The sequence below is a fragment of the Xenopus laevis genome, chromosome 7L (assembly GCF_017654675.1).
Source record: "Xenopus laevis strain J_2021 chromosome 7L, Xenopus_laevis_v10.1, whole genome shotgun sequence".
Classification (NCBI taxonomy): domain Eukaryota; kingdom Metazoa; phylum Chordata; class Amphibia; order Anura; family Pipidae; genus Xenopus; species Xenopus laevis.
This window is the reverse complement of record NC_054383.1, coordinates 127,799,771-127,812,754: the sequence shown is the minus strand read 5'-3', so window position 1 is coordinate 127,812,754 and position 12,984 is coordinate 127,799,771. Positions and strand designations below refer to the sequence as shown.

Sequence of the window (12,984 nt, the reverse complement as noted above, 5' to 3'; positions counted from 1 at the left end):
TCATGGCTTCAGGACTTCAACTTTGGGTATTTTCGTGGCTTCAGGACTTTAACGTTGGGTCTTTTCCTGGCTTCAGGACTTCAACTTCAGGTCTTTTCATGGCTTCAGGACTTCAACTTTGGGTATTTTCGTGGCTTCAGGACTTTAACGTTGGGTCTTTTCCTGGCTTCAGGACTTCAACTTCAGGTCTTTTCATGGCTTCAGGACTTCAACTTCAGGTCTTTTTGTGGCTTCAGGACTTCAACTTTGGCTCTTTTCAAGGCTTTCTGTCTTCTGCACTTCGGCAGCACACGAACTTCCTCGCTGTTAAGGGGGGCCGGCTAATTAGAAAAGTGCAACACAGCCGGGGCCCTCTTCAGGTCCAGGTACGGTACAGCTGTACCCCCTGTGCCCCCCTGATGTCGCCCCTACTTAAACATAAAGCTTCTATGCTGAACTTCTGTTTTTAAACTCAGCCTTGTGCCTTTATGTGGTCACAGAACCCTTCAGTGACTTCTAATATCCTTATCATTTACAGTAGGGGGTACATTATCCCTTATAATACATGAGTGATACTCACAGTTCCCTGTATAACTCAGCCTGCAGCCTTGTGCCTTTATATGGTCACAGAACCCCTCAGTGACTTCTAATATCCTTATCATTTACAGTAGGGGGTACATTATCCCTTATAATACATGAGTCATACTCAGAGTTCCCTGTATAACTCAGCCTGCAGCCTTGTGCCTTTATATGGTCACAGAACAACCCTCAGTGACTTCTAATATCCTTATCATTTACAGTAGGGGGTACATTTTCCCTTATAATACATGAGTGATACTCAGAGTTCCCTGTATAACTCTGCCTGCAGCCTTGTGCCTTTATATGGTCACAGAACCCCTCAGTGACTTCTCATATCCTTATCATTTACAGTAGGGGGTACATTATCCCTTATAATACATGAGTGATATTCAGAATTCCCTGTATAACTCAGCCAGCAGCCTTGTGCCTTTATATGGTCACAGAACAACCCCTCGGTGACTTATAATATCCTTATCATTTACAGTAGGGGGTACATTATCCCTTATAATACACGAGTGATACTCAGAGTTCCCTGTATAACTCAGCCTGTAGCCTTGTGCCTTTATATGGTCACAGAACCCCTCAGTGACTTCTAATATCCTTATCAATTACAGTAGGACGTACATTATTCCTTATATATTTCAAACACTCATCTAAGGGCTGGGACACACTGGGCGATTTGGGGAGATTTAGTCGCCTGGCGACTAATCGCCGCGACTTTCCACGACCAATCTTCCCCGAATGCCTCCCCTCGCTCTGCGCCTGGCTAAAATGAAAAATCGCCTGCGCTAATCACACGCGGCGATTCGTTTTCCGAAGTCGCCCGAAGTTTCCTCGTGAGGCAACTTCGGGGACTTCGGAAAACGAATCGCCGCGTGTGATTAGCGCAGGCGATTTTTCTTTTTAGCCAGGCGCAGAGCGAGGGGAGACATTCGGGGAGAAAAGTCGCGGCGATTAGTCGCCAGGCGACTAAATCTCCCCAAATCGCCCAGTGTGTCCCAGCCCTAAAGGTGGGTGTTGCTTTTAACACGAATTGGATGAGGTATTTATCTTAATGTGGGTAAGTCACCCCCTCCCCAGTGCCCCCCTGTATTATGCAAATTGAGGCACCTGCTCCAAAAATGTGTTTTGCAAAAATAAACCCCCACCCTGTCCCAACAGAGTGAGTCTTTGTTTTGTCTAAATAATCCTTTCACATTAGCCCTGTGATTTTGGCTGTGCTTTATTTTGTTTTATTCTCCTGCCCCTATTGCATGGGGGTTATAACAAGCCTGTGGCAGTGGGCGGGGTTCCCAGGCTAAATGTATTTATATCAATCAGGCAATTGCTACACAACTGCCAATCTACTGGTCTGGTTCAGAGACAATGATGATTGTCTTATGGGTAGTGTCGGGCCCCAGTGTATTCATTGCTCTGGGTCTTGCAAGGTCACTAGTGATGGGCGGATTTATTCGCCAGGCACAAATTTCTGTGTTTTGCCACCGGCGAATTTGCCGGCGCTAAAATCAGTGTTTTGCAAATTTCTTGCCCGTTTTGCAAATTTCGCAGGAAATTCGTGGAGAAGCGAAACAGGACAAATTCGCCCATCACTAAAGGTCACCCGTGTGACTGTCAGTTTATCAGTGTGAGATGGGGGGTTACATTTAAATTCTCAATCTAAAGTGGGGTTCAACCATTTAGAGATATGTCCCTGTCTTGTTTTTGGGAACATCCTCCACTCTTGGGCCCCGCCAGCCCAGACCCGCCCCTGCGTGTTGCCTTTGGTGTAGCTTCTGACCTCCCTCCCTGGCCCGCAGCGCAGCCGCAAGAGAAAAAAGGCGTGGGGAGGGGCTTTACGTCTGGGGCCTCGGGGTGGGGTGTGGTGGGTCCCGGGTCCCTCAGTCTGACACTGATTCCCAGGGAGGGAAGAGCAAGGAGGATGCTGGGAGATGTAGTGCAGGGGCAGCAGAAGCCTTTCATAGAGCTTGGCTATGAATGGATGTCAGGCCCAGATATGAGAAGTAGTGAAACGAATTTTGATGCCCCCATAAATTCTGACGCTCGCAGCAATTTTAATGCCGGCATGAAAGTCAATGGGCGTCCGAATAATGTTGACAAACGACAGTTTTGACGTGAGCGACTTTTCTGAATTTTTTTTACGCCATCGAATTTTAACCGGAGTTTTGCAAATTTATTCGCTGGCGGTGAAACGTGGAAATTTCCCGTGAATTTACACCTGGTGAATTTATTCGCCCATCACTAATGACTAATTTTATTTAACTATTAAAGAGGGGGTTCACCTTTGAATTAACGTTTAGTTTGTTATAGAATGGCTAATTCTAATAGTTTTTCAACTGCCCTTCATTTATTTCTTTATTATAGTTTTTGTATTATTTAGGGTGGTAGCAGACGGGGAGATTAGTCAACCCAGTGACAAATCTTCTTTACTGAGAGCAACTAATCTCCCCGAAACGCCGGCAATTCGAATGCGAATTGCCGGCTGCATGGCAAATGTATCGCTTCGGAATTCTAAAGTTTCCTCGTGAGGCAACTTCAGACGACTTTCGGAAAACGAATTGCTACGTATGCCATCCCATTGGCGATTCTCATTCTTGCCGGCGTTTCGGGGCGATAAGTCGCTCGCAGTACAGAAGACTTGTCAATGGGTGACTAATCTCCCTGTCTGCCACCGCCCTTACCTTCTACTTCTGACTCTTTCCATCTTTCAAATGGGGGTCACTGACCCCATCTAAAAACAGATGCTCTGTAAGGCTACACATTTATTGTAATCACTCATTTTTATTCCTCGTCTTTCTATTTATGCCCTCTCCATAGACCAGTCACTTATTCAAATCAATGCATGGTTGCCACGGTAATTTGGCCCTAGCAACCAGATTGAAACTGGAGAGCTGTAGAATAAAAAGCTAAATAACTCAAAAACCACAATTAATAAAAAATGAAAACCAATTGCAATATCACTCTCTACATCATACTCTGTTAGGTTTCAGTTAAACAAGTGCATGCTGGGATGTGTAGTTCAGACATCAGTAGAGGATGAGTAGGGAGCCAGTCAGTGCTGGTTGATAGAATGTGATACAACAGCCAGAGATCTGATCACAGGGGCAGTTTCAGCCAATATAAAGAAGGAATTAGTCTAAAATAAAGTAAATAAACAGCGGGAGCCCCGCAGGGTGAGCGCCATTTCCCAGTCGCTGCGCGGGCAGCCCGGGGGCGGGTTCCAGACAATACTCTCCGCTCAATTAACATAGGAGAGGTGTGAATAGACAGCGCCAGCGGCCAATCAGGTGCCACCGACCCCTTCCCTCTCCGGCCAATATAAACGTGCCGCCCACTCCTAAACGCATGTACTCTCTACAGCCGAACCCGGGGCTCCAGCTACTACTGCTCCATCGCGTCTCACCGGGATTGGAAGGGTTTCATCTGCCTCCTGGTGAGTCTTAATATTCCGTCTCCATCCCAGGCAGCAGCCTTATTGTAGAGTCACTTTCACCAGGGGCCCCAGAAGGGCCACAATCAGACACAGGGTACAGTTTATTCGTATCTGTGAGTGTTATATTATTAGTCACACTGACCTGCTCAGCTTTCTTCTTTCTTTCATGGGAACAATATTGCTTTGGTAATCTCACTCTCTCTTACACACTCACTCTCTCTCTATTACACACTCACACACTCTCAGCCTTTCACTTACACTCTCCCTCTCTCTCAGTCTTCGTCTCTTACACACTCACACACACTCTCTTTCTCTTAAACACTCTCAGTCTATCTCTTACACACTCACACTCTCTTACACACTCACACTCTCTCTCTCTCTTACACACTCACAGCATTTCACTTACACTCTCCCTCTCCCCCCCCCTCTCTCTCTCTCTCTCTCTCTCTCTCTCTCAGTCTTTCTCTCTTACACACTCACAAACACTCTCTTTCTCTTAAACGCTCTCAGTCTATCTCTTACACACTCTCTCTCTATTTCTCTTTAACACTCTCAGTCTTTCTCTTACACACACTCTCTCCATCAGCCTTTCTCTCTTACACACACACACACACACACTTTCAGTCTTTCTCACACACTCACAGATATATAGACACACACTCTCCCTCTCTCTCTTACACACATATACACACTCACATACACACATAAACTCTGGCAGTCTTTCTCTTACACACTCACGCACGCACAATCGCTCACAATCTTTCTGTTACACACACATCTACACGTACACTCTGCCAATCTTACAAACTGTCTCTCTCACACACACACACTGTGTCAACCCTTCTTTTACACACTCACATACACACACTCTCCTCACACTGGCAATCTGTTACTTACACACCCTCTAACACACTCACAGTCTCCCTTGATTGTGCATATACACTTTCTTACACACACACTCACACTGATGATCTGTTACTTACACACTCAAACAACACTGTCTAACACACCCACAGTCTTACACACACACACACACACACATAGAACACTATCTGCCTCTCACATACACACTCTGTAGGAAGGATTGGATTAACATTGCACATATTTTGGAGCAAGAAGTTTTAACGATTTATCCTGGTTTTTTTTTTTTTTGTTACTTCAGTTAAAATGAGCATCTTTGTTCCACCGGAGATGATTGAAGAGATAGTGGCCGGAGTGAATTACCTGAAGGCTCTGGTGAATCGGTGCTACCGGCTGGATCCCATGTTGGTGGAGGAATTTGGGGAGAGTCTGACGGAGATTCTGTGCAGGAGATACACGAGACACTGGTACCCAGAGAAACCCATGAAGGGACAGGCATTCAGGTACTGATACTAATACTCTCTCATCATCATTTAATGGGTAATAACATGTCGTGCTCATGTGAGGGGCCAGTTCATTTTTGTACCCCAAAAATTATGCTCTGTTGGTAAATGATAATGCTGTGTGATATTATAGTACATTACTATGGGAATATATATTATTACACAAATAGTTGCAGAGTCACTGGACTTGGAAATAGACCTTGGGATAGGGGGGCTACAATTAAACACGGGGGCCATTGTGGCACATTTTAGCCACTGAAATCCGATGCCATTGATATTCACTACAGTATGTTAATCTCCCTGATTATCCTAATCACTTCGTGGGGACAATGAGACGTCCATGATCTTTGCATTTTAAAGGAGAAGTAACGGCACCAGCAGACAGGACAGGGTTTCAGTCTATAGTCTGGATGTTCAGTAGTCGCAATCAGCATTGTTTCAGTATCAGCATTGTTTGAGTCTATAGTCTGCGTGTTCAGTAGTCGCAATCAGCATTGTTTGAGTCTATAGTCTGGGTGTTCTGTAGTCACAATCAGCATTGTTTGAGTCTATAGTCTAGATGTTCTGTAGTCGCAATCAGCATTGTTTGAGTCTATAGTCTGGGTGTTCTGTAGTCACAATCAGCATTGTTTGAGTCTATAGTCTGGGTGTTCTGTAGTCACAATCAGCATTGTTTGAGTCTATAGTCTGGGTATTTTGTAGTCGCAATCAGCATTGTTTGAGTCTATAGTCTGGGTGTTCTGTAGTCACAATCAGCATTGTTTGGGTCTATAGTCTGGGTGTTCTGTAGTCGCAATCAGCATTGTTTGAGTTTATAGTCTGCGTGTTCTGTAGTCGCAATCAGCATTGTTTGAGTCTATAGTCTGGGTGTTCTGTAGTCGCAATCAGCATTGTTTGAGTCTATAGTCTGGGTGTTCTGTAGTCGCAATCAGCATTGTTTGAGTCTATAGTCTGGGTGTTCTGTAGTCGCAATCAGCATTGTTTGAGTCTATAGTCTGGGTGTTCTGTAGTCGCAATCAGCATTGTTTGAGTCTATAGTCTGGGTGTTCTGTAGTCACAATCAGCATTGTTTGAGTCTATAGTCTGGGTATTCTGTAGTCGCAATCAGCATTGTTTGAGTCTATAGTCTGGGTGTTCTGTAGTCACAATCAGCATTGTTTGGGTCTATAGTCTGGGTGTTCTGTAGTCGCAATCAGCATTGTTTGAGTTTATAGTCTGCGTGTTCTGTAGTCGCAATCAGCATTGTTTGAGTCTATAGTCTGGGTGTTCTGTAGTCGCAATCAGTATTGTTTGAGTCTATAGTCTGGGTGTTCTGTAGTCGCAATCAGCATTGTTTGAGTCTATAGTCTGGGTGTTCTGTAGTCGCAATCAGCATTGTTTGAGTCTATAGTCTGAGTGTTCTGTAGTCGCAATCAGCATTGTTTGAGTCTATAGTCTGGGTGTTCTGTAGTCACAATCAGCATTGTTTGGGTCTATAGTCTGGGTGTTCTGTAGTCGCAATCAGCATTGTTTGAGTCTATAGTCTGCGTGTTCTGTAGTCGCAATCAGCATTGTTTGAGTCTATAGTCTGGGTGTTCTGTAGTCGCAATCAGCATTGTTTGAGTCTATAGTCTGGGTATTCTGTAGTCACAATCAGCATTGTTTGAGTCTATAGTCTGGGTGTTCTGTAGTCGCAATCAGCATTGTTTGGGTCTATAGTCTGGGTATTCAGTAGTCACAATCAGCATTAATAAAGTTTCTTTTTCCATTGGCTGCTCCTTTATTTCTATTAGTGAATGAGCTTTCCTGTGTGATACTCATTGTGGGACGAATTATAATGAGCTCATTAGATTGATTAGCAACTCTGTCCTTTCTGTTCTTACCTGGGGCATAAAGGGGGGTGTTTAACCCTATCTCTGCTCCTCTTACACCCGAGGACTGAATAAGCAAATAGTGATAATAGTTGTTGCAGCCCTGAATGTACAAGATGTCCATTTATTTCCGTGTAGATAAAGATAAAGACACTGACCTGCTGAGCTTTCTTCTTTCTTTCATGGGAACAATATTGCTTTGGTAATCTCACTCTCTCTTTCTCTCTTACACACTCACACTTTCTCCTTCTCTCTCTTACACACTCACACACTCTCAGCCTTTCACTTACACTCTCCCTCTCTCTCAGTCTTCCTCTCTTACACACTCACACACACTCTCTTTCTCTTAAACACTCTCAGTCTATCTCTTACACACTCACACTCTCTCTCTTACACACTCACTCTCTCTCTATTACACACTCACACACTCTCAGCCTTTCACTTACACTCTCTCTCTCTCTCTCTCTCTCACTCTCAGTCTTCCTCTCTTACACACTCACACACACTCTCTTTCTCTTAAACACTCTCAGTCTGTCTCTTATACACTCACACTCTCTCTCTTACACACTCACACTCTCTCTCTTACACACTCACAGCCTTTCAGTTACACTCACTCTCTCTCTCTCTCTCTCTCTCTCTCTCTCTCTCTCTCTCTAATCTATCTATCTATCTATCTATCTATCTATCTATCTATCTATCTATCTATCTATCTATCTATCTATCTATCTACCTACCTACCTACCTACCTATCTATCTATCTATCTATCTATCTATCTATCTATCTATCTATCTATCTATCTATCTATCATCTCTCTCTCTCTCTCTCTCTCTCTCTCTCTCTCTCTCTCTATCTATCTAATCTCTCACTCTCTCTCTCTCTCTCTCTCTCTCTCTCTCTCTCTCTCTCTCAGTCTTTCTCTCTTACACACTCACACGCACTCTTTCTCTTTAACACTCTCAGTCTATCTCTTACACACTCTCTCTCTCTTACACACTCACACTGTCTCTCTCTCTTTCTCTTAAACACTCTCAGTCCTGACTTATCTAATCTCTGTCTCTAGGTGTATCCGGATCAACCAGCATCAGAAGGATGAAAGTATCCTGGAATCGTGTGCCCTTTGTGGCATCACATACGCAGATTTGGCACTGCCCAAAGAGCTGACGCTATGGATCGACCCCTATGAAGTTTGCTGCCGGTGAGTAACCCCCACTGAGAAATGTTAGGGAATTGGTGGCCACAGACTTCGGAATTGTATGCAACCTGGTCCTCAGAGGAACTGGGTCAAGGAAAGAACTAATTAGATTTTGTTCAGAATGCTTAAAGGATAAGTAAGGCTTAAAATAAGTGAATGTAAAATTGATGAGGGGGCTATTCTAAACACTTTTGCAATGTACATTCATTATTTATTTATTTTTAATTCCAAGATATTAAAGGATACGGGTACTGTTAATATGAATTAATTTCGTTACAGCAGCGCCACCTGCTGGTCATTTTCTGATCAGTCTGACCACCAAGTAGTCACATGTACACATTCATATTAACAGCACATGTATCCTTTCATATCTTGGAATTAAAGAAAAATAAATAATGAATGTAAATGACAAAAGTGCTTAGAAAAGCCCCCTCATCAATTTTACATTCACTTGTTTTTAAGGTTTACTTATCCTTTAACTAGGGATGCACAGAATCCACTCTTTTGGATATGGCCGAACCCCCGAATCCTTCGCGAAAGATTCAGCCGAATACCGAATCTGAATTTGCTTATGCAAATTAGAGTTGGGAAGTGGTAAACATTTTTTACTTCATTGTTTTGTGACAAAAAGTCACCCATCATTCGCAAATTAGGATTCGGATTCAGTTGAGCCGGGCAGAAGAATTCGGCCGAATCCTGCTGGAAACTATAACGGGTGACAACAATATAACTAAATGTCAAAATGCTCTTCTGGGCACTATTGCAGTTTACATTATTTTTTCTAGACTTCATGCTATTTTAACAATTAATGTAGTGAACGTGTAACAGTAGCGCCCTCTGCTGTTCTTTCTGGGCAGTGGTCATAGAGAATATCAGAAGCTTTGTTTACTCGGACAGGAATCGTCTCCTGATGCCTCCCTGCTCATTTCTATTGCTCTTTGTGGCAGGAGTGATAAAAATACGCAGAGAAGCATCTGGAGATGACAAACACGTTTACATTTAATTAAACATGTCGGCTACATGTCCACATTCAGGGAAAATTATGCCCAAATGTCAGGGAAAGGAATGTGGATTTGTTGTATATCCTCCGATAGCTGAAACATCTTATTTAATCGTCAGGTTGCGCGAGTATAGTCACCCATACACCGTGGCGAGCTTTGATCCCAGGGACAATCGCACAATGTCAACGAGTTTGGAGAGCGAGATCCCAACTGCCTCATTAGATAGTGGTATCGAGTGCACCAGCCCCAGCTCATCATTCGCATCTTCGATAGGCGACGTGGGAGAAGATATGGACAGCGGGGTCGACAGCAGCGCAGAGGAACTGACCCACCTTTACTCACATCAGACGGCTTGGACCCCCGGTGGGATTTGCCAAACTCCGGTAAGGAAGTGGCCTGACTAAAGCGGTTGGGTAGATGTAGTGGAGGCAAACGAAATGGGGCTATCCGGCATTTAAAGGAATCCACAGGGCCAAATCATAATAAAGTAAAAACAATATTTATTTGTCGAATTTAAAGGGATACTGTCATGGGAAAAGACATTTTTTATTTCAAAACACATCAGTTAATAGTGCTGCTCCAGCAGAATTCTGCACTGAAATCCATTTCTCAAAAGAGCAAACAGATTTTTTATATTCAATTTTGAAATCTGACATGGGGCTGGACATATTGTCAGTTTCCCAGCTGCCCCATGTCATGTCACTTGTACTCTGATAAACTTCAGTCACTCTTTACTGCTGTACTGCAAGTTGGAGTGATATCACCCTCTCCCATTCCCCCCCAGCAGCCAAACAAAAGAACAATGGGAAGGTAACCAGATAGCAGCTCCCTAACACAAGATAACAGCTGCCTGGTAGATCTAAGAACAGCACTCAATAGTAAATTCCAGATCCCAATGAGACACATTCAGTTACATTGAGTAGGAGAAACAACAGCCTGCCAGAAAGCAGTTCCATCCTAAAGTGTTGGCTCTTTCTGAAAGCACATGACCAGGCAAAATGACCTGAGATGCACCTACACACCAATATTACAACTAAAAAATACACTTGCTGGTTTAGGAAATTTGATATTTTAGAGTGAATTATTTGCAATGTAAACTGTCATTTAGAAATAAAAACTAAATCTTAAAAATCATGACCGAATCCCTTTAAAATTCACATTGATCCTATACGTTTCAATCACTACAGAAACTTAGTGGGTCATTTATCAAAGTTTGGATTTATCTCAATATTTTCTGAAAAAAAACTCAGGCCAAATCCGCACGGGTTTTTGGGCTTATTTATTAATACACTTTCCCAAAAACTTTTGTTTGTGGGAAAAAATCTGAAAAAATTGTGAAAAATTAAATTTTTCATCCGATTTTTTTTTTTTGATTTTTCACCCAAAAACCCAGCGCACATCAAAAAATCATTGGGACTTCTCCCATTGACTTATATGTAACCTCGACAGGTCTGAGATGCAGGATTTTCAGATTCTGACTTTTCCCATCCTTGGGGGTTTAATAAATTCTAGGGGTGCGCCGAATCCACTATTTTGAATTCGGCCGAACCCCCGAATACTTTGCGAAAGATTTGTCCGAATACTAAACTGAATCCTAATTAAGTGTGGGAAGGGGTAAACATTTTTTACTTCCTTGCTTTGTGACAAAAAGTCACGTGATTTTCCTCCCGTCCCTAATTTGCATATGCAAATTCGGATTTGGTTCAGACGGACAGAAGGATTCGGCCGAATCCAGCTGAAAAAGGCCGAATCCCGAACCAAATCCTGGATTCGGTGCATCCCTAATAAATTCGGAAAAATTCGTGATTTTTTTAAAAGTCTGATTTTATAAAAAAAAATCACAAATTTTTCGCGATTTTTGCATTCGGAGTTTAGTAAATAACTCCTTTAGTCACAGGCTCTTGTGGTGTAGTGGAGCATAGAAGGTATTTCAGGGGAATTATAAGAAAAAGCTGTGGCGTGGAGGAGAAACCAAAAAATTGAGGTGCAGTAATGAAGCATGGGGTCAATAACTAATGCATAACTACTCGTAGCTTTCTCAGCTAAATGCATTTATATTCACACTGACTTCTCTTCCTGTTCCAGACCACTAGACCCTTATACAAAACCTCTTCCCCACTATGGATCCCCACTTGGAGAGCAGCAGACTATATGTACAACGCTGTGAGCGGAACTACTGGATGTAGTTATATTCCCTAGAGAAGCCACAGAAGAGGGGCGCCACCTGCAGGACACACTGGGAGGAAGAATGGAGGCACATTGGGGCCAATAGTAAGAAGAGAAGGAGTTTCGTTTACAAAGAAGAAAATGAAAAGATTGACCATTTTAATTGGCTTCCATCAGGAAGAAGAGTTGATATATTGCATAAGCAAACCTGTTCCGATGGGCAAACACGTCTGCCGTTACTGCCGCTGATGGGACTTAGGAGAGATGAAAGACTATTCATTCACATACAGCAAATATTAACATACGTGTACTTCTGCCACGTGTATAGAATTCAGACATGTATAGAGGAGTTCTTCTGCTGGACAGGAGCCTAAGTGTATTTATTTCTTAATTTTATATATTTTTATAGAAAACATTGGTATTTTAATATCAATAAACTTTTATGATTTTTGAAAAGCAAGTTTTTGTCTTGTGTATCTGTGTGTGTGTTATCGGCGTTCCAGCGGCATTTCCGGCAATCGTCTTTTAGTGAAACCACGTTGCAAAGTGCGTCTCTACCACAAGGGGGCGCCATCACCTTATATCACCTATAGACACTAGAAAACTTTATAATATACATGATTTGCAACACAATTTGTTTCATTAGTGATACACTGATCGCATACAATATGGGATCCGTTTTCCAGAAACCTGTTATCCAGGGAGATCCGAGTTACGGAACAGCCGTCTCTCATAGACTCCGTTTTATCCAAATAATCCACATTTTTAAGAATGATTTCCTTTTTCTTTGTAATAATAAACGAATAGCTTGTACTTGATCCCAACTAAGATATAATTAATCCTTATTGGAAGCAAAACCAGCCTATTGGGTTTATTAAATCTTTATATGATTTTCTAATAGACTTAGGGCAGAGACACACATGGAGATTCAGGGAGATTTAGTCGCCCAGGGGACAAATCACTTCTTTGGGCTAGATTCTAAATCACCGGCGGGATGGCACTCGGAGCACTTCGTTTTCTGAAGTCGCCCGAAGTTGTCTCACGAGGAAACTTTGGACGACTTTGAAAAATGAAGCGCTCCAAGTGCCATCCCGCCGGCGATTTAGAGGCAACTTCGGGCGACTTTGGAAAACGAAGCGCTCCGAGTGCCATAGATTCTAGCCGGTGGGGAGATTAGTCGTCCGAAGAAGAGACAATTTGTCGTTGGGCGACTAATCTCCCCGAATCTCCACGTGTGTCTCTGCTCTTAAGGTATGAAGATCCAAATTACAGAAAGATGCGTTATCCGTTAAACCCCAGGTCCCAGCATTCTGGATAACAGGTCCCGCACCTGTTTTAACCCAGGGTTTGAGAGCTGCAAGCAGTTGTTTTCTAATGCTGAGTAAAGCTTTGCTGTGCAATCAGATCTGAAACTGTATCTTA

The 12,984-nt window shown here is 42.9% G+C and overlaps 1 pseudogene across 1 annotated transcript; it reads left to right on the top strand.

Annotated features, from left to right (window-relative positions):
• Positions 1-3,829: 3,829 nt before the first annotated feature.
• Positions 3,830-12,022, top strand: btg5.3.L (annotated as a pseudogene). Its single transcript, XR_001932333.2, has 5 exons — positions 3,830-3,988; positions 5,151-5,352; positions 8,264-8,398; positions 9,515-9,779; positions 11,482-12,022. The product of XR_001932333.2 is annotated as a B-cell translocation gene 5, gene 3 L homeolog (transcript).
• Positions 12,023-12,984: the final 962 nt, after the last annotated feature.